Source organism: Musca autumnalis, unplaced genomic scaffold, assembly GCF_047663935.1.
Source record: "Musca autumnalis isolate F117 unplaced genomic scaffold, ASM4766393v1 scaffold_3, whole genome shotgun sequence".
In the NCBI taxonomy this organism is placed as follows: Eukaryota; Metazoa; Arthropoda; class Insecta; order Diptera; family Muscidae; genus Musca; species Musca autumnalis.
The window spans coordinates 226,083,574-226,110,126 of NW_027411866.1; the positions used below are offsets into that span (position 1 = coordinate 226,083,574).

Consider the following 26,553-nt stretch of genomic DNA (forward strand, 5'->3'; position numbering starts at 1 on the left):
AGCACGTCCGTCCGTCCGTCCGTCCGTCCGTCTGTGGTAATCACTCTAGCATCCACAAAAATTGAGATACTACGCTGAAATTTTTGGAAAATGCGTCTTTTGTTTGCAGGCAGGTTAAATTCGATGATGGGCTATACCGGTCTACGTTTTGGTATAGCCCCCATATAACGGTACCCACCGATTTACGGTATTTTGACGCTTTTAGCTAATTTGACATTTAGGGTTCTTAAATGTCAATAAACTTATATAACAAAAGTTGTGGACATAGGTCCACGTTTTGGTATAGCCCCCATATAACGGTACCCCCGATTTACGGTATTTTGCCGTTTTAGCTACATTTTCAGACCGATTTAGCTATAATTTGACATTTAGGGTTCTTAAGTGTCAGTAAACTTATGTAACAAAACTTGTGGACATAGGTCCACGTTTTGGTATAGCCCCCATATAACGGTACCAACGATTTACGGTATTTTGACGTTTTTAGCTACATTTGGTATAAAGGTTTGGTTTTGGTATAAAGGTACCCCCCGGTTTAATGTATTTTGACGTTTTTAGCTACATTTTCAGACCGATTTATCTAAAATGTGACATTTAGGGTTATTAACAAAAGTTGTGGGCATAGGTCCACGTTTTGGTATAGCCCCCATATAACGGAACCCCCGATTTACGGTATTTTGCCGTATTAGCTACATTTTCAGACCGATTTAGCTATAATTTGACATTTAGGGTTCTTAAGTGTCAGTAAACTTATGTAACAAAACTTGTGGACATAGGTCCACGTTTTGGTATAGCCCCCATATAACGGTACCAACGATTTACGGTATTTTGACGTTTTTAGCTACATTTTCAGACCGATTTAACTCTAATTTGACGTTTAGGGCTCTTAAGCGTCACTAAACTTATATATAGCCCCCATATAAAGGTACCCCCCGGTTTAATGTATTTTGACGTTTTTAGCTACATTTTCAGACCGATTTATCTAAAATGTGACATTTAGGGTTATTAACAAAAGTTGTGGACATAGGTCTACGTTTTGGTATAGCCCCCATATAACAGCGCCCCCCGATTTACGGTATTTCGACGTTTTTAGCTACATTTTCCGACCGATGTAGCTATAATTTGACATTTAGGGTTCTTAAATGTCAATAAACTTATAAAACAAAAGTTGTGGACATAGGTCTACGTTTTGGTATAGCCCACATATAACAGTGCCCCCCGATTTACGGTATTTTGACGTTTTTAGCTACATTTTCAGGTCGATTAAGCTATAATTTGACATTTAGGGTTCTTAAGTGTAAATAAACTTATATAAGAAAAGTTGTGGACATATGTCCACGTTTTGGTGTAGCCCCCATATAACAGTACCCCGATTTACGGCATTTTGACGTTTTTAGTTACATTTACAGACCGATTTAGCTATAAATTGACATGTAGTGCTCTTAAATGTCAATAAACTTATATAACTAGTGGACATAGGTCCATGTTTTGGAATAGCCCCCATATAACGTTACCGCCCGATTTCAAGTATTTTGACGTTTAAATCCACATTTCTAGGCCGAATTAGCTATTATTTGATATTTAGGGTTCTTAGTGACCAAAAAACTTATATTCGAAATAATTATGAACGAACTTTCTGTAATTTGAAATTTAAAAGCCAACAAAAATTGTTCATTTAAGTTCATATTTTCGTATAGCCCACATACCTCCGAACTAGCTGTTAATGACATTTGAAGTTCCCACGTTATGTACCGATTTTCGGTATTTTGAGGATTCTAGCTACAGTTTTTAATCGAATTAGGAGTTATTTGACATTAAAGGCTCCCATCAAAAACTGTCAACATTGGTCCATGTTTTATTATAACCCCTATATAACGGTACCTCCCAATTTCTAGCCCACCAAAAATTGTCAACATACATAGTTAGATATAGGCACCATAAAAAAGGGCCTACCGAATGAAACATTTTATGTACATTATCTGACATTTTAACGTTCCCATTTAAAGTTGGGGACAGGAATGAAAACTAATTATTCCATTTTAGTTCAGAAAATTTTATGGTGGTATGAAAAGTTCGGCCCGGCCGAACTTAAAGCATTTTTACTTGTTGTTATTTTCGTTATTTATTGGTTGTTCGAATATACAGAATATCTGGCTATGTGTGTCCGTCCGTCCGACTGTCCATCTAAACCTGGTAATCACGCAATTATGATCGGATCGTCACCAAATATTGGGTGTTGATGGAGTTCCCGGAGGGGAAGAAGTATGTTTATTTTGGCGATGGTGGGATAATATTTAGGGGTCGGAATGGTTAAAAAAATTAATTGTGGAAAAACCATTGTTTTTTACAAAGCGAATATCTCAGCTTCTATAAGGGATATACCAGAAGCAAAACCTGACAAGGAAAGCAGTAAATATCATCTTTCGAACGATGTTGTGGCAGGTGGCCAAACAACGAAGATATCACAATAGTCGCTAAAGAACCCCATCTTTTCATTTTTGCGATTTTAATTATAATAACGAATATCACGTTGCAATTTTTATGGGATCGTCACGAAATTTTGGTGGTTAGTAGGGATCCCAGAGAGGAAGAAGCATATTGAGTTTGATAATGTTCGGGTAATGGTTGGTTGGTTTACGTGTTGGCTATACTTTATAGCCTCAATTAGTATATAAGGAATACCGTTTTGAAAACCACACCACTCGTTCAAGGATTGTTATTTCGTAGTATTAAATTGGCAGTAAAATCCAACCTCATAAGTTGACAAATCGCAGAAGGTCTCCTGGACCTACTTCGGCTATCTCGGCTATATTATGAAGGAACGGTCGTCCTATAGCTTTAAGTCGTCGTTGCATTAGTGCATGGCAGGAACAGAGGTGGTGCTCCACAGTTTCCTCCTCTTCTTCATCTCCGCATGTTTCCGATTTGTCTCATCTACTATCGGCCAATGATAGATATTATTTGAAGATATCCCCTTTAACTACTCCCATTGGTGTTGCGACTGACGCCTTTGGAAGTTCGTTAGAGGCGGATCCTGCTCTGGCTAGTTCGTCCGGTTTTTCATTCCCAAAAAGTCCCTTATGGTCTGGGATCCAGGTGAGAGTTACTATTGCCAGACGCCCTAGTTTAGCAAGTTCTTCTTTACAATTTTTCACCAGCTTTGATGTGGCAGAGTTAGATTTTAGTGCAAGGAGAGCCGCTTGACTGTCAACATAAATTCCTATTGAGTTTGGTGTGTGGATTTTTAAGAGAATAATACAAGCTTCCTTTATGGCCAGTATCTCCGTCTGGAAAACACTGCAATCGTCAGGTAGTTTTATGGATGTAGATATGTTTGCATCATCTGAGAAGACACCAGAGCCGACTCCACATTTCATCTTGGAGCCATCTGTGTATACCCTGATGTCATGGCCTGTCAGTGGTAGTCCATTATTCCATTCTTTCATGCTTGGAAATTTGACTTCAAAAGGCTGATCGAATGTCATTGTAGGAGCGCAGTAATCAGCAGTAGTTGCTATTTCTTTTGGTAGTTTGTGAAGCACACACGCATGTCCGTAGGCTCTATCGCTCCATATACCTAGAGCCCGCAGCCTTGCCGCATTACATGTTGCAATTGCTTTGATGTGTAAATCAATTGGCAAGCTGTCCATCATAATATTGAGGGCCTCAGCCGGACAAGTCCGAATTGCCCTTGTCACCCCGATGCATACAGATCTTTGTACTATATAGTTTTTTCTGTGTAGTTTTCTTTTCCACTGTTGGCCACCATACTAGTGCACCATATGTGAGGATTGGTCTTATTATGCTGGTGTACATCCATAACACCATTTTAGGTTTAAGGCCCCAACGGCTCCCAAACATTTTGCGACATGTGTTGTATGCAACGGTTGATTTGTGAGCACGATGTTCCATGTTACGTTTCCATGACAGCTTTGAATCTAGGATTACGCCTAGGTACCTGGCGTGATCTGATAGAGGAATTTTTTGACCTCTTAGTCGTGGTAGATTGGGGATTGAATATTTGGTCTTTGTGGTGAATAGCACTATCTCAGTTTTCCCTGGGTTCACACCCAGGCCACGGGTGTTATTATTATCTTATCGACTTCTGTATTGTTTATATATGTATTAGTATTGGATTGCTCTTCGCTGGTTCTATCAGAGCAGCCAGGGAAGTGCGTCGTAAGTAGAATTTCAAGAGATTCGGCTGAGTTATCAGACCATGTGCCGTTGTTTTTCTTTATATACATATGTGGGATTCGAGTGACCTTTTGCCATAACTTTGCTTAGTCTGGCAGTATCTTTTGTGCTGTCTAGCGATCCGCAAAATTCAATCCATGATTGCTTTTTCGCTCTGGCTATGGCCTTTTTGTACTCCTTTAGCTTATCCTAGTATGTCTGCCAGGATCCGCTTTGGTAGCTGTCGTTGAAAGCTTTCCGTGACTGTTTACGCAGTTTAGAGAGCTCGGATGTCCACCATGGTGGATAGTGCTTTTTCGAGCGCGTCCTAGGACATGCTAATTTAAAAGCTGTATCTAGAGATTTCTCCAAAATAGATACAGCTTTATCTATACCCGCCGTAGTATCGCTTTTGTGTGGAATGCTGGGTAGTTTGTCCCGCAAAACCCTATTGAACTTCTCCCAGTTCGTTCTTTTCGGGTTGCGAAAGCATTTAATTGACGTTGCTTTTTCTGATATATTGAATAGTATCCAATTGTGATCTGAGAACGATTTTTTATCGGATACTATCCAGTTAGCTATTTCTAGATGACGTTTATCGGATACCAGTGTGAGGTCAATGACCTCCTGCCACCCACTAAAGTTATCCGAGCTTGGAAGTACAAAAGTTGGGTTAGTACCTCTATTACATATAGTAAAATTGTTAGTATTAATGAAGTCTAGAACTGACTCACCTCTGTCGTTCGTTTCTGTGCTGCCCCATAGGGTATGTCTTGCGTTTGCATCGCGGCCAATAATGATGGTGTTGAGTGGATGTATGGCCTCCATGGTGCTCCAGACCTCGCTTGGTGGGGCTTCATTTGCGTGGGCCATATAGCCAGAGGCAATAAAGAACTGCTTACCATTGTCAAGTTCAACTCTTGCCACGGTGAGGTCCGTTGTACTATACTCTGGGCATAGAAATGCGTTTATATTATTTTTAGCAATTAGACATGATCTAGGCTTACCGTTATCCTTCATGTATAATGTTTTATATCCTCTGCTATTAAGACCGTTTACTTCGTTTTCGTAAACGTAGGGTTCTTGGATGATGCCTAAGTCAAGATCCTCCTCTACTAGAAGCATCCGAGGCGACTCTAGAGTGCCTCAGATTGATCTGCACGACCTTGAGCATCATCTTATTGTGGGGATGATGTTGATGGCCCGTCTAGCTGCATGCTATCTATCAGCTTTTCGGCATCGTCTTCTCCGTTCGGGCCATGCGCTCTTAGTATCATTACTTTGGCTTCCCTTAAGCCAAAGAACAGTTTCTTGCCGAGTCTCCCTAGTGCCTCCACTCTGGCTTCTGTTATAGAGAGAACCAAACTCATGCTGTTATTGTTCGGGGGTTCAGTGGCGGTTACGGACCAATCGTCCATTGGAACATACTTGTTCATCTTCGCCTGACCTTTTAGTAGTTTCGGGCCGTCATAAGCGATCTTGGGCAACCAAACTCTGGCACGAAGTCTCATTGGGATTTCTTGGGCTGGGATCAACCGCAGGCTGATTTCTTCCCATGCATCGCTGATCTTAGCCATGCATTTTTCCAAGAATCATTTTGAGAACTCGTCCATACATTTGATTACCCGATGAACCTCGCTTGAGTCGAAATGAGGCACAGTCTTCGTTTGTGAAAACATGTTTCAAAACGTGTTCTGACAATTTAGTTTCTACCATGCCCCATTCCGCTGTGGTGATAGGTCGTCCTTTACTACTTCATTGAAGGGACGTTTTATTGTTGAAGCGGCAGTAGTGTTATGTTTTTTCCTCTTGGCGGGCTTATTGTCCTCAGTTCGGGAGCGCTCACGTTTGGAGGAAGTTGGTCGATCGTCGCTGTTAGAGGTTTTGGCTTCCTCGTATTGCTCGACGATTTTTGTGTACTTAATCGTGTCCAACTCATCTCGTTCGTGGACCGTACCATTTGCAACATTCTTGGCGATTTTGCCGAGAATGAATTTTGCCTTCTGGTATAGGGCCTTTCGAACGTCGGCAGGACTTTTCTTTTTCTTGTTGGATTGTGTAGTTTTACCAGAACTGTGTAGTGTCAGAACTGACAACAATTAGTTGGCTAGCTACCAGCTCCTGGCTGGATGCTAAAAGGTCATCCTCGGATGAGTTGCCAGATTGCAACCGAAGAGTTTTGTTTTTGTTTTTTTTGTATTTTTTTTCATATGTTGTTTCCACGAGTGTGCCGTAAGGGGATGGACCATCGTACGCATTGACGGCTTGCACAGACTAGGCTACTAATAAGTACAACTCGACCCGTGCCCTGGCGTCGAGGGGGAATTGCTAGCGACCAGACTTCTTTAGACACTAGTCGGCCATTCAGATCATCAGCACAACTCCCATTACCTTGATTTTAAAAGTGTATATGAAGAAAGGACATAATTTTTTAGTTTTCCATAAAAAAATTAAACATTTTTTTTTAAGCTACATGAAAGATTTTTGTACATAGATTGGGAAAAAAAATCCCATTAAATCTGTTCGAGATACTAATTTTGGTTGTTGCGCGCAAAAGTTATGGCGGTTTCAATTCTGATAAAAAGAAAAAATCTTTAAAAGACTCTAATCATTATATTGAGAAACTCTATTAATTAGGGGCTCCCTACATACTATATGTTTACTGAGGTCCCATAACTTTAGTGAAAAAGTTGTAAATTTTCGCAGAAATTAGGAAAGCATTCAAAACAATTGGTAGTTTACAACTTGTTCTAATAAAATTCAAGCTGTTTATGCATCTGAAAAATATATAAACAAGTAAAAAAGTATCAGTCGGCTTTGCCGACAGAGATATACCCTCAGCCTGTGCAAATTCAAACACTTTTTTCACAAAAAACTTATGTATTTAGGGGGTTTCAAAATTTTGGTCGTATGATTAAAGTTCAAAATTTTTGCGGAAAAGGTACTTAAAGGAATGGACCGACATGGACCATGGGGGTGCCATAGGGGGTTTTTACAACCTTCGGGCTGTTTTCTCAAGAAGTATGGACTTGCCCCTGAAACAACTTTTACCATCGTAATTGAGGCAGCGAATGTAAGTTGCTTCAACAAAAATCAAAGTGATTCAATAGCAGGTCATAAAGTGAAGTTATCCAAAATTTTGTGTGGGAGGAACGGGATGGAGAGGACCGATATAATCCATCTTTGAACTTGAACTAAATTTGGAGAAAATATTACGAAAGCCAAATTTTGGACCGAATCGGCAGATCCGTTCGAGAGTTATCTTGCGCTCCAACCACTACACACGGTGTCATAGGGTTTTTTGTAACTTTCAGGCTATTTTCTCAGGAAGTATGGACTTGCCCCTAATGAAACTTACAGCGTCGTATAGAGGACAGCGAATACAACTTGCGTAAACAAAAATCAAAGCGATTCGAGACCAGGTCCTAAACTGAACTTTTTCGAAATTTTGTGTGGGAGGTACCCGAAGGAGTGGACCGATTGAGTCCATATTGGAACCTCATCTAAGTTTGGTAGAAATTACACGATGTGTAAAGTATGGACCAAATCGGTTATTCCCTACAAGAGTTATCGTGCGCACAAGGTTTGCGACAATTTCTGAACATTTGTGGGGGAGGTACCTGAAGGAGTCGACCTATATGGCCCATCTTCGAACTTAAATCGAATCTGGACAAAATATTTCGATACCCAAAATTTGAACCGAATCGATTGATCCGTTCGAGAGTTATCGTGCGCACCAGCCAGCCAGACAGACAGACAGACGGACAGACAGACAGACAGACAGACAGACGGACGGACATTGCTAGATCTACTCAAAATTGTCTGAAACGGATATCGTACAAACATACTTGGGGTCTTAAACCATTATTTCGATGAGACACATTTTTGGTCGTATCAAAGTGTAAATACCCTCTTTAGCCTAAAGGCTGAGGGTATAAAAATATGTACGCAATCTAAACATCGCGAAGATTCAAATGAAACCAAAACTATACAAATCCGTTTAGCGGTTTGCATATTATAGCAAAATATATTGAGGAAATTTATAAAATATTTTTTAGAGAAAATATTTATTAAAATTTATTTTGTGAGTTAGTTGAACAAAATGTAAGAAAAATAGGTTGGAGTTTTCCTTCTATTTTAGTTAAATTTCACGCAATAAATCACAGTTTTTATTCTAATCACTTCTCGAAAACACGCTAACATCTAGCAGAAGATACGGATATCTTTCAAATAAATGTTGGGTTCCTTTAAATGAGGTATAATCTTGAAATAAAACTGTATCGGGTAATGTTCATTATACCCTCAGCCTTTAGGCTAAAGAGGGTATTTACACTTTGATACGACCAAAAATGTGCCTCATCGAAATAATGATTTTAGACCCCAAGTATGTTTGTACGATATCCGTTTCAGACAATTTTGAGTAGATCTAGCAATGTCCGTCAGTCTGTCTGTCTGTCCGTCTGTCTGGCTGGCTGGTGCGCACGATAACTCACGAACGGATCAATCGATTCGGTTCAAATTTTGGGTATCGAAATATTTTGTCCAGATTCGATTTAAGTTCGAAGATGGGCCATATAGGTCCACTCCTTCAGGTACCTCCCCCACAAATGTTCAAAAATTGTCGCAAAACTTGTGCGCACGATAACTCTTGTAGGGAATAACCGATTTGGTCCATACTTTGCACATCGTGTAATTTCTACCAAACTTAGATGAGGTTCCAATATGGACTCAAGTTCAAAGATGGATTATATCGGTCCGCTCCTTCCGGTACCTCCCCCACAAAAGTTCGAAAATGTTCGGAAAATTTGTGCGTGCAATAACTCTTGAAGGAAGTAACCGATTTGGTCCATACTTTGCACATTATGAAATTTCTACCAGACTTAGATGAGGTTCCAATATGGACTCAATCAGTAAACTCCTTCGAGTACCTCCCACACAAAATTTCGGAAAAGTTCAGTTTAGGACCTGCGCTCGAATCGCCTTGGTTTTTGTTGTACCATCTTGTATTCACTGTCCCCTATACGAAGGTACAAGTTTCCTCAGGGGCAAGTCCATACTTCCTGAAAAAATAGCCTGAAAGTTGAAAAACAAACCCTATGACACCATGTTTATGGGTGGAAGCGCAAGATAATTCTCGAACGGAAATGCCGGTTCCGGCCAAAATTTGGCCTTCGTAATATTGTTTCCAAACTTAGTTTAAGTTCGTAGATAAGCCATATCGGTCCACTCCTTCAGGTACCTACCCCACAAAAGTTAAAAAATATTCGGAAAAATTGTGCGCACGATAACTCTTGATGGGAGTGACCGATTTGGTCCATACTTTACACATTCTCATAATATCTACCAGATATAGATCAGGTTCGAATATGGAATATGGAGTGGACAAATATTCACTCCATCCCGTGCCTCGCACACAAAATTTTGGATAAGTTCTCTTTAAGATCTGCTATTAAATCACTTTGATTTTTATTAAACCAGCTTACATTCGCTGCCTCAATTACGATGGTAAAAGTTGTTTCAGGGGCAAGTCCATACTTCTTGAGAAAACAGTCCGAAGGGTGTAAAAACCCCCTTTGGCACCCCCATGGTCTATGTCGGTCCATTCCTTTAAGTACCTTTTCCGCAAAATTTTTAAACTTTAATCCTAATCAAAATTTTTGTCGGTTCATTCGACCAACATTTTGAAACCCCCTAAATACATCCGTTTTTTGTGAAAAAAGTGTTTCAATTTGCACAGGCTGAGCTTTTTAACTTGTTTTGAAATGCGTGTAAATCGCGAAATCCCCAAAATCACTTGATGCTCATGCGGTTTACCAATACAGTGAATTCTTCTCTTTAAAATTGTACACATTTGCCATGATTTACTTTGGCCGCTAAGATGTAATATCATCTGCAGTTTAGTGTGCAACAAGCTATATAACGCTTATAATTTGCACAAAGTGCATACACTTTTTATGCGCATCCGATTTCACTATAAACCGTGAAAAAATACATCGATCTAAACATATTTTAATAAAACCCATCAAGAACCGTGGATGTAGCATCACACAGTATTTTTTGGATAAATCGGATACAGCTCCCATGCCACTAAATTTTTCAAACCGCTGTTTTCGCACAAACGCGAGTGATGATTCATTTTCTTCATTGAAATGGAAACGATCCACATAAAACGCGAATTAGCCAGCGATATTTTGAATAACATTTTTCGCAAATGTTTCAATTTTTGCAGTAGCCATTTCCGCCGTTCTAGTAGATGGATTTTTACGATCTGTGATTCATATGATCCGGATCGTCGAAAAACTAAAATATCGCGGGGTACCAGCACACTCAAAACGATATTGTAAATACTGTACCCAAAAAATAGGTTTTTTAAAAAAAATATAGCACTAAATTTTGGCCTTTGTCAGAAGACTACTCTGCTGCTGTGTGGGCTACATACTCAATATACATATCAGATTATGCGAAATCGCGAGTTCTTTAATCCTTTAATTGGTTTTTCGAAATATCCGAATGCGCGTCCCAGTTACATAGAAAATACAAAAAACACCTGAAATCCGGCTTCAAAATGTCAGCATCCATAAAAGGTGGATGCAGTGGAAATTTTGGAAAGTGATACATTAGAAGTGTAATCTTCATTTTGTATTGTCCTACTTTTACTTTGAACAGATGTCCGTTATTTTAATGGTTTAATCAGAAATCGAATATCAATGTAAAAAACCTGTTTAGCTTCAATGTGTTTTTACGTACGTTTTTCCTTTACGCGGTCGTAACTACCACGTAAATTAATTTTTTTTACTAAATTTTTGAGCTTTGTACAAAAACATCTAAATTAATCCAGCAATAGTCATAGTTACTGGTAAACTACAATAATTCGCGTATTATAATAGTGCAAACCTTGGCTTCATGGAAACTAAAAAATTATGACTTTTCCTCATATATGTATATGAAGCTGATATGTAGAACAAAATCAGTCCACCTCCTGGGCTCGTGACAATTCCCTCCTCCTTTTGCAACCGGGCTTGGGACCGTCTTTGGCGAAGTTGATGTTCGGGTCTATTGGTCTTCTATACGAAGACCTATTGGTCTTCTATACGAAGACCTATTGGTCTTCTATACGAAGACCTATTGGTCTTCTATACGAAGACCTATTGGTCTTCTATACGAAGACCTATTGGTCTTCTATACGAAGACCTATTGGTCTTCTATACGAAGACCTATTGGTCTTCTATACGAAGACCTATTGGTCTTCTATACGAAGACCTATTGGTCTTCTATACGAAGACCTATTGGTCTTCTATACGAAGACCTATTGGTCTTCTATACGAAGACCTATTGGTCTTCTATACGAAGACCTATTGGTCTTCTATGCGAAGACCTATTGCTCTTCTATACGAAGACCTATTGCTCTTCTATACGAAACCTATTGCTTTCTATACGAAGACCTATTGCTCTTCTATTCGAAGACCTATTGCTCTTCTATACGAAGACCTATTGCTCTTCTATTCGAAGACCTATTGCTCTTCTATACGAAGACCTATTGCTCTTCTGTACGAAGAACTATTGGTCTTCTACGCGAATAAATATTGGTCTTCTGTATGAAGACCTACTGGTCTTTTATAGGAAGATCTACTGGTCTTCTATACAAAGAATTACTGGTCTTCTATACGAAGACCTACTGGTCTTCAATACGAAGACCTACTGGTCTTCAATACGAAGACCTACTGGTCTTCTATACGAAGACCTACTGGTCTTCTATACGAAGATGTACTGGTCTTCTATACGAAGACGTACTTGTCTTCTATACGAAGACCTACTGGTCTTCTATACGAAGGCCTACTAGTCTTCTATACGAAGACCTATTGGTCTTTTATATATGAAGACCTATTGGTCTTCTATGCGAAAACCTATTGGTCTTCTATAGGAAGACCTACTGGTCTTCTATACGAAGACCTATTGGTATTTTATATATGAAGACCTATTGGTCTTCTATGCGAAAACCTATTGGTCTTCTATAGGAAGACCTACGGGTCTTCCATACGAAGATCTATTGGTCTTCTTTACGAAGACTTATTGGTCTTCTATATTTACTTTTATTTACGCTTATTCTAAAATAGACGTAAAATAGTAGTAGGTCTACTACCGGTCTTCTGTATAAAGACTTACTTGTTTTCTATACAAAGACAGAAGAGTGACTTTTCTCTATCCTTAATATATTTCCTGCGCGATATTTTCCCTAGGCAACATTACCAAACATTAATAAACTTTTTTTTTCATTTCCTCCGAACAAAGTTTAATTACATTTTCGAATGATTGCCGCAAACAATTAAATCTTGAAATTTTTAACATCTCCTCAGGAAATCATTGCATACTTTTAGACTCTCGGCTAACGTTTTACATTTCATGGCAAAGTTCAAGGCTTAAGCCATTATGTTGCTATGTTCGTGTTAAATACAAATTTCCTTCCAACAAAAACAACAACAGTAAAATAATTAAACAGAAAACATGTAAAGAGGCGTTAAGTTCGGCCGGGACGAACTTTTTATACCCTTCACCATAAAATAGTCTTAATTAAAATGGAATTACATATTAGTTTTCTTTCACAATTTTGGGTGGATACATTTTTCGACCACGGATACCCCAAATGCCTAATATTATCTAAAAAATGGGTTCAGCCAGGTGAACCTAACTTTACAATTTTTGGTGGAAAACATTTATAACTGCAGGGGAGCTTGCCCGCAAACAAAAGACGCATCTTCCCACAATTTCAGCTTCCTATTTCCATTTTTGTGGATGCTATAGGGATAACCACAGCCGGACGGAAGTACGGAAGGAGGGGCATGCACACACCGACTCAGAATTTTACCCTGGTCAAGAATATACATATATACTTAATAGGGTCGCAAATGATTATTTCAATGCGTTACAAACGGAAAAACAAAGTTAATATACCCATCCATACTATGGTGGAGGGTGTAAAAATGAATTTAATTTGTGGTTTAAATCCGAGACTTTTGCAAACATAAAGATGATGATTTCAAGTGTTGTGCAAACGTTTTTGTCTCTTTTGTTCAAGGTCGAGTTTATGCCGCCTGATTTAGTGATTTTTTTGTATTCTACTCTCCCTCTCTCTGTGTATGTTTGTGCATTTGTTAAAAGTGTTAAATAGAAATTTCAATTGTTTCTTGTGGAAAAATTTTGTTTTTCTTGCTTCTGGGGAGGATGTTTAAAATAACAATTTAAAATATCCTTTATCAACCTTGGAACAGATGTGGTTGATATTGTTTTGCAGCGAGGAATAGTGTCTGTGAAGGAGTATACAGTTTTAAAAGATTTTTTTTTTGTTTCAATGAAATGTGGTTTCAATTTATTATTTCGATTTTCTTTGTTTATCATTCTCCAGCAAATGGTGTGTGTGATCTTTAAGGTCGAAACACAATACATAAACTTGCAAACGAACTTTTAAATAAATGGTTTTGTGATAACAAAAGTAATAATTTGATTATGTCTTTTTCTTTGCAAAAATATATAAAATTTAAAATTCTTCTAAAATTGCATTTAACATCTGCCACACAATATTTACTGTGTCAACAAAAAGTTCACTTTTCGCTGACGCCAAATAAAAAATCAAAGACAACCAAAAAATAAAAAAAAATCTGTATCTGCCATGCACAACAAACAACACACCTAAATATGTACTTGGGCAGATGGGTCCACATCTAACCCCAACAAAGCGTGTCATTGACCAACAAATGAATGATAGTCAACTTTTGGGAGACGCCACTTTTGCTGAGATCTATGCTGGCTATATTGTTATGGCAACCAAACAGCCTGCTGCTGTGTAAGCATAAAAAAGTTAATTAAATCAGGTTTACGTTCCAGCACCTCCGCTCATAAAGGTTATTGGCTATTTAGAGGTGTCTGTGATTGCATTCGTTAAAACGTTTTTTTTGTCTTTTTTTTCATGGCAAATAATGCTTTTTTAATCACCCTCAATTTCGGCAATTAAGGACTTCAACATCAGCTAACATCAAGTAGGTGTCAAAATTGCTTTGTCAAAATAAAGCATATTTACACAATTTATGGTCTATTACAGATTTTTAACAACGTTGCAAGGTGTTTATTTTTGGGAGAAGCTATTACTGTGACTGGTTGTGCTATTGAAGTTTTATGATTGAGCGTATTGTATACGTGGATTGAAACGAAAAATAAATTTCTAATATGGTGTTTCTAAAATAAATATTGTGTGGAATTTATTTTTATTCTTAAAGTACAAAATGTATGTAACAGTGATTTGAGATGCTTCACTTGACGAAACACCCCGTAAAATGGTGCCGAATAAATTGGAATTGTATATTATCTGTGATTTTTATACCCTCAGCATTTATGCGAACGAGGGTACATACACTTTCATACGGGCAAAATGTGCCTCATCGAAATAATGGTTTTATACCCCTAGTATGTTTGGACGAAATGTGTTTCAGACAATTTGGAGCCGATTTAGCAATGTCTGGCTAGTGCGCACGATAACTCTCGAACGGATGAACCGATTTGGTTCAAAATGTGGCTTTCGTAATATTTTGTCCAAACTTAGTTTAACTTCTAAAATGGCCCATATCGGTCCTCTCCTTAGGAACCTCCCCACAAAAGTTCAACATTTGTGTCTAAGTGCAGTTCGGAGATCCTTTCGTGTCGGTTCAAAAAAGGCTACTGAAACTCGCAGACTAAACAATTTTTAGGAAAAACTCGACTGATAAATTTTTACTTGTTTTCCCGAAAACAAAAGTAATGATTTTTTTATTTAGATAATCAAGCTCAACTCCAACTAGAAAATTAATAAAAATTAATATTATCTTCGCCCTAACAGGCAAAATTTCAAAATAAAATTTAAAATTTCGAAAGGCTGCGCTATAAAGCGTTTGTCATGGAAAACATACAGATTGATCGGACAATTATCCGTCTCAACTCCAAGGAGATAATTAATAAAAATTATGAATTTTTATAAGATTGCCTCCGCTCTACCGACATAGTCCTTGCAAAGGTTTTTAATGTCATCGAGTCCATAAGCATCTACTCGTACAACTAATATAGAATTTGATGGAGTTTTTTGACATAACCTATTTTGTCAGGACTTAGCTTTTTTCGACCATGTTTTAGCAAAGCCCAAATATGGGTTTATTATTGTCTTTTTAGGACGAAGGCCATTATTTATGAAAGCTTTTAATTAATTAATTGAATTAATCGAGCTAACATGGCGTAAGGAATTTGTACATATTGAAAAACGAATTCTAGCGAAGTACCACACACCCAACCACTATGCTACGATCGTTTCGCTGGTGGTTTAATCAAGTCACCCTAGTGTCTTGTCTAGGAATTATATACATACACCAACACAATCTAATGGGGTTTCCTTAATGGACTCCATTTCGGAAGTTTTGTTGATATCGCTAAGACCTGGACAACATTGTCTGTTTGTTGGAAAGGGCCCAGCCGGGGCAGCCGGGCTCTGCTGTGAGTTTTTATTTATTATTGTCTTTTTAGGACGAAGGCAATTATTTATGAAAGTTTTTAATTAATTAATTTTTTTCGTCTGATAAAAAGACTCATAAATGACTCACTAAAGACTCATAAGCGATTATAAACATAACTCAAAAAAGACTCCAAAAAGAGTCACAAATTAATCAAAAAATCACCAATAATTAATATACCATCAAAAAATGGGCAAAAATTACTAGAAACTAATGCAGAGGAAGACTCATTTATGATTTTTTTAGAAGAGTCGCCTGAGGTTACGTTTTCCTCCCGACAAAGGAGTCATTTATGATCAGAAAATGAGGTCATATTCCGGTTTTTAATCGTTCTGTCGGATAAAAAAATACTCGAATTTGATTACAAATTTCATAAAATCGTGGCTGGGGAGGGAAGAAATCACTATCTGTTCATGTAAACACCTTCAAAACGAAAATCTATGCCACCGACGAGCCTTACGAAGGGATAGGTAACGGCAGTCGCACGATAGTTTGCGAAATACATGAACGCATTTTTAGACGAAAGCGAGTGACTGCTTTCCATTCGTACGGGTTTTCGTGCGACATAGATAAACAGGAGGTAAAAGTTTTTGTGTGGAAGCTTTTTTTATCGAATCACTTTATAATTAAGATTTTACGTTCTCTTAGGTAAAGTCTCAAAATATCATACAGGGATACGAGGTTGCAAAAAAGTCATGACTCAAATACATACACCTGAGGAGTTTTTGCGGATTCTGAAACTACAATGTTAAATAAACCAAAACAATCGGCGGAGCGCTTTTTAAACAAATCGCGGTCTAATTTCACATTTTTTGATTATTTTCTGTTTTCACGACTTTGCTTTGAAACCGCAAATCTTATCGAAATGAGACTAAAGAAAATGTTGTAGCTGTATCGCCTCTTTATAAAACAATGTCGTGCATGGTGCGCCTTAACTAACTTTATAAAACAACGAAATATTTTTGGAACAAGTAAGAAAGGCGTTAACATCGGCCTGGCCGAACATTTTATACCCTTCACCATCACTGTATTGAAGTAAATATGAACGATTAGTAATTACTAAGCTCGTTCTCTACGTTAATTATAATTCCTTGGAGAAGAATAATATCTCAACTGATGTAAACCACTTTATACAGATAATTTTCTGTGTGGAAGTTTTCTACCCATTGAAATTCCAAAATACGAACACACATGTCACATGGAACACATTATGTCACATTTTAACAAACACACTTTTGATCAATTGTGTTCCACCTCCGTTATGAGAAATATGAGCTGTAAATTCACGGACCATTGTAATATGTTTCCTTTAAATTTTTTTAAGGAATGAACTTCCCCACTTTTTACTTTCGAAAAATATAATAGGTATTACCTTATTTTTATTGTCTTATTTCATCGTTTGAAGATATAATTAGTAAGTATATGATCCATCCATACGTTTTCGAGTCAGAGTGAGCACCGCCAAACGAAATAGTGTTTCGCAAGGGGTAATTTGTCACAAAACTATTTAATATTTTTCAACAAAAAATTACCGAAAGTAGCTCAAAATTATTAGGAGTTTTCTTGGAAAAATTCATTAAAAATGGGATTTTAGGTCTGCACGACTGGGGTTAACTCATTAATGCAAAATAAACAAATTTGTAGGCTTTAGAATAATGATAAATTAAGTGATAATGTTAAGATGGCTATATATCTGATAAACAAATTCAATAATCGTTCTCTGAACTATTGGTAGTGGCTATGGAATTGTATTTTTATTCATTTTCTGACAGTTTTATTATCTTACATTTCATTTATTAAGCGGGAGACGTTAATCTTAAGCAAAAATAAACTTTATTTTCATATAACATTACAACATTTAAAACAGTTTGTTCCATACGCAACATTGTTCGTAACTTGAAAAAATTGGCCAATTTTTTGTTCCCAACGCCATCATTTTCAACGGAATGAATATGGAACAAAAAGTTCAAAGTTTTTTTGTTATGGGTATGGAGCAAAACAGCAGATTTTTTGCGTCGAAAGTGGATATGGAACATATTGACATTTGAGTATCTCGAAAACTATAAGAGATAGAAGAAAATGGCGCATGGAACACTTAAGCATGACACCGACGATATGTCCCAAACATATTTTGCAGCAAACATATATTTGTTTGCAATCAGTCCCATATGTTTGGGTCCTGCAAACAAATATATGTTTGGGTGCAAACAAATACAAACCCAAGGCGCTTGCTGAGTAAAGCAAAGGGAGCGTAAATTTCAATGTAAAACACATTGAAATGTATGCTCACTTGCTCTCAGTTAGCGCTCAGTGGCTATCTCTAATATATACACACATTTGTGCCGCCCAGTGCAGACATCGATTAACTCCATAAAACGAAAAGTGGAAAAAAGCGACGATGAAGTTTTGGCTTGCCAATGTATATCTGTATATTTGTCATTGTTTATTTGTAATTTAAAGGTGTTTATCTTTGTTATTCAGGAAAGTTAGTTTTAATATAAAAAGTTATGACTATATTAAGGGCTTTGACACTTAAATATAAGATTTTTCAAAAAGTGGAGTTAATCGATGTGTGCACTGAAACTCATTTATAAATAGTGGTGGTTTATTCAAAGGCATAGAAATACCCAACATCAGACACATATGTAGGTACATAAAAAATTCCAAAGAAATACATAATAGACTTTAATAAGAGAAAAACTAAATGAAATAATTTATAAAAATCACACTTTTAAAAAGAAAAAATTATATAGAAGCATTGTTGAACGCTTCTCCTAAGTTGTGAAATAAAACATCTTTTCCTCAAAATTATCAGCGGGAAATCGGCATCTGGAATCAAATGATTATATAATATAATAAATAAATATGGATATACCATATTTTAAATATACATATTTATGTATAAGAAAAATGTATTGATGTAATTACCAATATAAAATGCGATTTCTTCTTCTTCCTTGTCCAATAAAATATTTCCATTCACGTTTTTGATTCAATTATAAAATTTCCGATTATAAAATGCATTGGGCTTTACATTTACTAAAAAGCACCATTTCTTTAAGAAAACTGTATTTAGAAAACTGAAGAAAAAAGAACACCATAAATAATTTTTCTTTTTCTTTTCGCTTGCTACGTGTTTGCTGCATATACCCCACCAAAGATTCTGCGTCTCCTATTACACCATACACACAGCTCTTTATTATAAAACAGCATTCCGCAGCCGCGAGAGCCCTGTTGTTACTCTCTTCGACAAAAATCCTCACTCCACCAATAAAAAATATATTCTAACATAAAAAATATGTTGGTATCCAAACAAATAAAATTGAGATATGTTACAAAATGTTGCAAACATATATTTGTTTGGACACAAATAAATTATGTTTGGATCCAAACATATATTTGTTTGCAGCCAGTCCCAAATAAATATTTGTTTGGATCCAAACATATTTCGAACATATATTTTTCTGTGTTTTCACTAGGCAATTTCCCTTGAGTGGCAAAGGGTTACAATATGCCTCACCCTTCTCTCCACCAAACTGACAATTGTCGCAAGGAAAATTGCCTAATGTAAATATGGACTTAAATATGATTTTCATAGCAAACAAAACTCTTTATTTATTCAAACGAATACATGATATAATTACAACTAATTTATCAGCAAAAAAATTATATAAAAATTGTAATTTATCACAGTCGCTGTAGTGCAACAGGGTTTACTTCCTCCGCTCTCCGCATTTTGTTTCATCTTACAAAATGTTTTTCTATTATCTTCCGAACACTACTTCAGTAGTGCAATTCTCTAACTCATTTTTTGAGTTACCGACAAATGTCGGTGATATTAAAACGCAAAATTGTGAGTGAAAAGTTTAAATAAAAGTTGACAACACTGTTACTATCGGTAGGACTTTACGACTGCTTTCTTATGGTCGCTAACTTACCGAATAATATCGTTAATTCGGAATTTTACTGTACAAAAAATTGAAGCTCTAAGAGATGTGCACAGACCAAAGGGACCGGTAAGAAAAGTGACCCTCTTCAAGCAACTGATCCAGATGCGCATGGCAGAAAATGAAGATGTACAGGAGTACATTTGCAAGTTTGTGACCATAGTGGAAAAGTTGGCAGAGACTGGAATAGCTCTACAGGAGGAGCTGTATGTCATCATGCTGTTAGCGAGCCTGCCAACATCATATGAAAATCTAGTTGTTGCACTAGAAGCGAGGGACGAGCTGCCAAAACTGAGTACCTTCAAGATCAAATTGGGTGAAGAATGTGATCGCCGAAAAGTCAGCAACAACAGCGCACAAGGAGATGACGATGTTCAGATTTTTATGGCACGCACAAGAAGAAACAACAAGCATCCCAACAACAGCAACAAGGGCAAAAGTGATGGCGCAGGTACGAGTAAGCAGAAAAATCATCTCAACTTCAAATGCTTCAATTGTGCACGTTCAGGACATTACGCAGCACAGTGTAAAGACCGAGGTGCAAAAGGTAAAAACAACGGCGGTGAGCGCACAAGCAAACGTGTGTACAGCAACAACAACAATGGCAACAGGTGCGCAGGTAACAACAAGAGAAATGTGAAGTGTTACAATTGCGGTCGCCGAGGACATGTTGCCCCATAGTGCAGAGAAAAGGGAAAGTCCAGCGAAGAAACACACACAAATTCATATGCAGTGCTACAATCGTCGAACAAGAAGAGCGTGTTAAACTCCAGCGTGTGGTGTGTCGACAGCGGAGCATCAAGTCATATGTGTTGTGACAGAAGCTTGTTCAAGAAATTTGCAGAGCACACAGAAAAAATCGATTTGCTTGGCGAAAAGAAAATCGTTGCTCGAGGCAAAGGAAGTGTGTGGCTGGCAGATTGTGACATCATGCTGAAAGATGTGCTGTATGTACCTGAGATGCAGTGCAATATTATGTCAGTGGGCAAGATCGCAGAAAAGGCAACAGTAAGGTTTGAGAACACAGGCGCAAGAATTTTAGAAACTGGAAAAACAGTTATGTTCGCCCGAAAACAAGGGAATTTATTTTTGTACAGCCCGAGGGAAACCAGCAATAAGAGGAAATCCATTATGAATGCAGACAGGTCACAGAAAATGCGAACATGTTACGAATAAGAGTGTGAAGCATTTTGATGAAAATGGTTAGTCCAGAACATGTTTGATAAACGGCGATAAAATATAGAATTCAAATTGAGATGTAAATAGTTGATAATATGAAATTAATGAATTATGTAAATATGTATCTATATATACTAGAATGTAAGATAATTTATATTGTGTCTATATTTAAGAATACATTGTATGTCAATGTAAGTTGTATGTCAACTGTAAAGATAAAAAGGAAATGTAAATATTTTCATTGAGGAGGAGTATTGGAAATGTACCAATGCAAATATTTACATACCTGTAGGCCTATTCTGTAACTTTTTAACAACTTTACTCATTGTTATTTTACAACAATTTCTTTTGTTTGTTTTGTAGTTGTTACAAAAACAAAAGAAGTTTTAACAACTTTTCAATCGATAAAAGTTACAGAATAGGCCTACTGAATATGTTGTAAGATGTATGTATACATATAAGTACCTATACCCATTGTAGAATGATCATCAGTTGTGAATAAACCACCGAAGTGTACAAAAGTGTCTGTGTGTTTTCCTCGTGTATACACGCAGAAAAATTTATGTTAGAAATATGTTTGGATCCAAACAAATATATGTTTGGGACCGGTTGCAAACAAATATATGTTTGGATCCAAACATAATATGTTTGGGTCCAAACAAATATATGTTTGCAACATTTTGTAACATATCTAAATTTGATATGTTTGGGTAAAACATACTTTTTATGTTAGAACATTTTTTTCATGGGTGGAGAGAGGATGTTTGTCAACGAGAGTAATAACAGTGCTCTCGCGGCTGTGGAATGCTGCTTTATAATAAAGAGTTGTGTGTATTGTATAATAGAAGACGTAGAAGCGAAGAAGGGGGCTTTGGTGGCATGTATGCATCAAACTCGTGTGTTTCTTGTTTTGTTGTTGTTAACCAACGAAGAAGAAAAGAAGAAATGATATGAATTATATTTTTTTCTTTCTTCAGTGTTTTAGTTGCCTTTGTAGAGTCAAGACGGTAAAGTGCGTGAATAAATCAGTGTTTTGTGTTTTCTTAAAGAAATTGTGTTTTTATTAAATTAAATGCCCAATACATTTTATAATTGAATCGGAAAGTTGAATGGAATTATTTTATTGGACAAGGAAGAAATCGCATTTAATATTGGTAATTACATACATACTTATGTATATTTGAAATATGGCACATCCATATTTATTTATTACATTACATAATCATTTGATTCTAGATGCCGATTCCCCGCTGATGATTTCAACTAAGAGGACAATTTGTTTTATTTCACAACTAAGGAGAAGCGTTCAACTACGTTTCTATATATTTTTTCTTTTTAAAAGTGTGACTACAAATTATTTCAATCAGTTTTCTTTTATTAAAGTGTGTTATGTATTTCTTTGGAATTTTGTATGTACCTATGTGTTTGTTGTTCTTTTGCCTTTTAATAAAAAACCACAACATTTGTGTGTATACTATAGAGATAGCCAGTGAGCTCTTACTGAGAGCAAGTGAGCACACATTTTAAAGTGTTTTACATTGAATTTTACGCTCCCTTGCTCTCAGTAAGCGCCCACTGGTGCATGTGTTTGTTTTTTTTTGTGCCTATTGGATTTGTATTTTTTGCACCCAAACATATAAAATGTTTGCACCCAAACATACAATTGTTTCCACCCAAACATATCTTTGTTTGCACCCAAACATATATATCTTTGCACCCAAACATAAATATCTTTGCACCCAAACATATATATGTTTGCACCCAAACATATATATGTTTGCACCCAAACATATATTTGTTTCCACCCAAATATATATATGTTTGCAGACCCAAACATATATTATGGTTGGGACTGTTGCAAACATATATATGTTTGCTGCAAAATATGTTTGGGACATATGTTAGAGAGGCCGATTTTTTTTTGCGTGTACCCAACAGGAATCCATGCATTTAAGTATAAAGTGTCTTTGGCAATATTACTGACAACAATGTGGAGTATCTTTTTATGAAAAAATTAACCCTCATGCGAGTCACTAAACGGGTTTCATTGGTCCCTTTTTTCAAAAACGTTTAAAAATTATTTTTCATAAAATTTTACAAAAGGTCCCCGAATGCACCAAAACTCTAAATCGTACATAAACGCCAGGAATCTGTCAAAAGTAAAATCACGTTTTAGGGTTACTATGGTAATTTATCTGAGTTTATTAAGTTTTGTCCCGCCGAATAAATGAAATATATAATTTAAATATATATTATGAAAATATATATGTACATCAAGTTTGTCAACAAAACACCCAAATATTTTTTTTTAATAAATTTGTTTTGTTCTTTTTTCGAGTTGATGCATGACAGTAACATGAAATTTAGTTTTAGACGAAATATGTTAAAAGAAAAAATATTCTACACAAAATTTCACTGTAAGTCCCAGTACAAACTAAATATCTATGTAAAATACTTTGTTAAGAAAATGACGCTACAAAATGATATTATAGGTAGAAATTATTTGTTAAACTTTTAGACTCTTAATTATAATTTATTCCATACTAAGTCAAAATCTAAGAAAATACTTCAATTTTTAGGGATTGTGTCAAAAGAAGAAATGTTTCAAATCAAATTTCATTATGAGTCTCTGAACAAAAGAAATTTGTAGCTATAATATTTAACATATCCAGATGCTTTCGCTTTTTATATATGATTTAGGACCATATTCTACCGGTTTTATTCACATTTTCGTTATCTGAGGCCACAAAATATATTTTATTGATGTTTTTCCATAATAAATTCATTCAGGAGATTATGTGTGCACGATCCAAATTGTTTTTGAAATATCTATTGTAAATATATATAAGGAAAATATTGATAACCCACATCGGACTTTGTAAAATTACGTATTTTAGTACTATAAACTAAAATAAAGTCATTAGGATAAGTCATAGATTCCTGATATTGTATGTGAAAATGCGGGATAGTCTACGGCTATTGTTCAGTGAATATATCTAACATACGAGTCCTAACATCCATGATTTTGGCATGGTCCTAAATACTATAATGATGACAGCTACTCCTGCTCTGACAAAATTGACTGAATTAACCCTTGAAATCGAAGTAACTAGCCATACCCTAACTAAATTTGTTATGATCATTCACGATACACACATGTATGTCAGTTTCTAGGGTTAATATTGTCAATGACACTTTATACCTAAAATGAAAGGATTCCAAGGAACCTGATATCGAATATTCCAAAACCTGTAGAAATGGGCGGAAATTGCCACGCCTATTTAGGTTACTTCCCGACGTTAACTTTCAAAACGCCAATACACGTGTCTTCTTTTTTTCGGTCCTCTTTTATCTGGCCGAATTATATATTGTACTTATTGTGTATTGTACTATATTGTTTAACTTAGTATTTAGTATTGCATCTACAATATATTTTTGTCATAGCAGTTCTTGTTTTTGATACATACTGTCCAATTTGGATATAATTTGACATTTGAGTATGAGTGTCCATATTTACTTAGGCAATTTTCCTTGCGGCAATTGTCAGTTTGTACGTGAGAGAGGGTGTTGCCAGCAAACTGACAATTGCCGCAAGGAAAGTGCCTAATATAAATAAGGAAAAAGATGTGTACTCAGTAAATACCATCCGCACAAATATACATATGTTCTAATTGATTAAATAATTTCGTATATATTCTTTATTTTCAGATAAATGAACATTAAACCGGCTGCATGAGAAGTTGCCGAAGTAAATACATGTTTCACCAACCTACAAATAAAACATATTAGATAGGCAAGGTAAGTTGCAAATTAAATATTTTTTTCACGCTTACAATAATTTTTATTTTCCAAAAAGCAGATATCAAGAATGTTCATGTTAATTATAATTTAAAAGGTCAACGTGATTAAGACAAAAAAATATTCTGTTCTAATAATTATAATAAAATAATGTAAATTACAAATTAATTAATAATTGTATTATTACAAATTCTTTTTGTGGATAATATTTACATTTACTGCCGAAATTTTAATTAGCTGCCAAAGGGGCGTATTTTTTAATGGAATTAATTGTTTAATTACTTTGTCAAGCATCTTTGAACCTCTTCATAGTCACACATACATAAGTGCATACATACATATGTATATACGTATGTATCTACATAAAAACATCAAATTAATTGCCACTGCCTCAAAACTTTGTCGAGTGTGTGTTTGTTAAATTAACCCATTATATAATTAAAATAACAAATATGGCAATTTGTATAAAAACAACCAGCCCAAAAGGTATGCCCGCCGCCGCCGCCCACTAACCACAATCTTTACAAACAATTTACTTTTATTATGGACCTGATTTTTGCTTTCTCACTCATAGTCTGATGTTAAGGTTGATGTGGAAAGTGGAAGAGCATGCATGATGTTGTTTAAATGTGGCTCCTGGAATGGAACATAAAAGAGAATGCTTGTCATAACACATTTCTTTGTATGTGTTCACCTTTTTATTTAACCATTGTGACATGTCGAGTCACTCACCCAAAAATCAAGCCATGCGTGTGTTTTAACCTCATTTTGACGTTGACAAATATGTGGGAATTTTTGTTTCTTTGCCGTTTGTAAAAGTTAAGCTTAAGGGTTTTGTAGTTGAGGGTATGCTTAAAGCCAGGAGATTTGTTTTGCTGTAATAAAACATGGTAATTTGAGTGTTTTGTTTTCATTCTGGGGGATAACTATGTGTACATATGAGTGTACAATAGGGTTAAAACTTTTTTGAAATTTTTTCAAATATCAAAAATACCACCACATAGCCATGAAAAACTACTGTGAAATACGGTGTCATTTTATCTCTATCGCGAAAAAAGTTTCCGCACCAAATGCATTGAAGTTCAGTAATGCATTATTTAATTTTTAAATAGGAATGACTATAAGACAAATTTGAAATATATTTCCAATCGTGACCTTATTTTTTATTCTCCCTCAAAGTGTAATTGCCATCTTTTCTTTGGTTTTTTCCTTCTGCCTAATTGATATGCCAATATATGGCTGGTACAACTCTTTCATATAATACCGATCTTGTTGTTTTTCTTAAAAATATGGCCTCTTTTGCGGCACTAACGGGAGGTCCACCAGACATGAAAGACATCTCAAGATAAACTCTAAATTTGTAGCATTAATAACAAGTAAAAAGTCGTCTTTTAATACCCTCCAACATAAAATATTCTTAACTAAAATGGATTAATTTGCTTCATTTCCTGGGCACAATTTTAGGTGCAAAATGTTTTCGTCCACGGATACCCCAAATGTCTAAATTATCTAATCTAAAAAATATATTCAGCAATTTCTGGTGAATAAGTTTTATAACTGCAGGGAACTTCAAATGTCAAATTACTAATAGTTCCGTTAAGAAATGTAGCTAAGACCCACAAAATACCGAAAATCGGGGCTGCGGTTATATGGGGGCTATACCAAAACATGGACCAATGTTGGCGAGTTTTGGTGGAGACCTTTCGTGGCCACTGAGAATCTCACACATCCTCAGTATACCGAAAGTCGGGAGGAAGCGTTTTATGGTGGTTATACCAAAACATGGACCTATGAAGATGGAGGCTATACCAAAACAAGGACCTATATTTACGATTTTCAATGAAGACGTTTCGTGACCACTGAGAACCTCAAATGCCAAATTACTGCTTACTTACTTACTTACTTAGCTGGCCCATTACAGAACATTTGTT

The 26,553-nt window shown here is 36.1% G+C and overlaps 1 protein-coding gene across 1 annotated transcript in view; it reads left to right on the forward strand.

The window, feature by feature from the left end:
• The window catches only part of LOC141399041 (uncharacterized), a 460,530-nt gene that overhangs the window by 147,918 nt on the left and 286,059 nt on the right, over positions 1-26,553 (forward strand). Inside the window, exon 3 of the mRNA XM_073977023.1 lies at positions 24,533-24,622. The gene's annotated coding sequence lies outside the window, so the exon portion shown is untranslated. The remainder of the gene's footprint in view (positions 1-24,532; positions 24,623-26,553) is intronic.